Genomic DNA, 495 nt, shown 5'->3' on the forward strand with positions numbered 1-495 from the left:
TGTTCATCAACCTGGAGGCCCTGGACTCCATCCTTTTGGGTTCTTATGGAGTCCTCATTACACAGGCATGATTGATTAAATCATTGGCCTTGGCCAATTAAACTCAATCTACAGCCCCTCTCTCCTCTCTGGAGGCTGAGGGGGTGCGGGTGAAATCGGAAGGCCCATCCCCTGTATTCGCTCAGGGTTGGTTCCTGCGGCAACTAGCCCTCCCCGCTCCCCATTCTTAGGTTACCTAGGGGCTCCACTGACACAACATAAGACACCTTTATCATTTTCTTCACTTGGTAAATTCCAAGGGTTTTAGGAGTTTTTTTTAAAAAATAAATTTATTTGGTAACATTGGTTAATAACACTGTAAGAATTCCTGGTGTACCACTTTACAGTACAACAATACTTACCCCCGAAGCCTGGTCTCCTTCCGTCACCATATATTTGGCCGCTTTTACTCTTTGTCCTCCTTGTACCCATACTTCTTATCACAGATTCGAAGAG

This window comes from Pteropus vampyrus, unplaced genomic scaffold, assembly GCF_000151845.1.
Source record: "Pteropus vampyrus isolate Shadow unplaced genomic scaffold, Pvam_2.0 Scaffold3039, whole genome shotgun sequence".
NCBI lineage: Eukaryota > Metazoa > Chordata > Mammalia > Chiroptera > Pteropodidae > Pteropus > Pteropus vampyrus.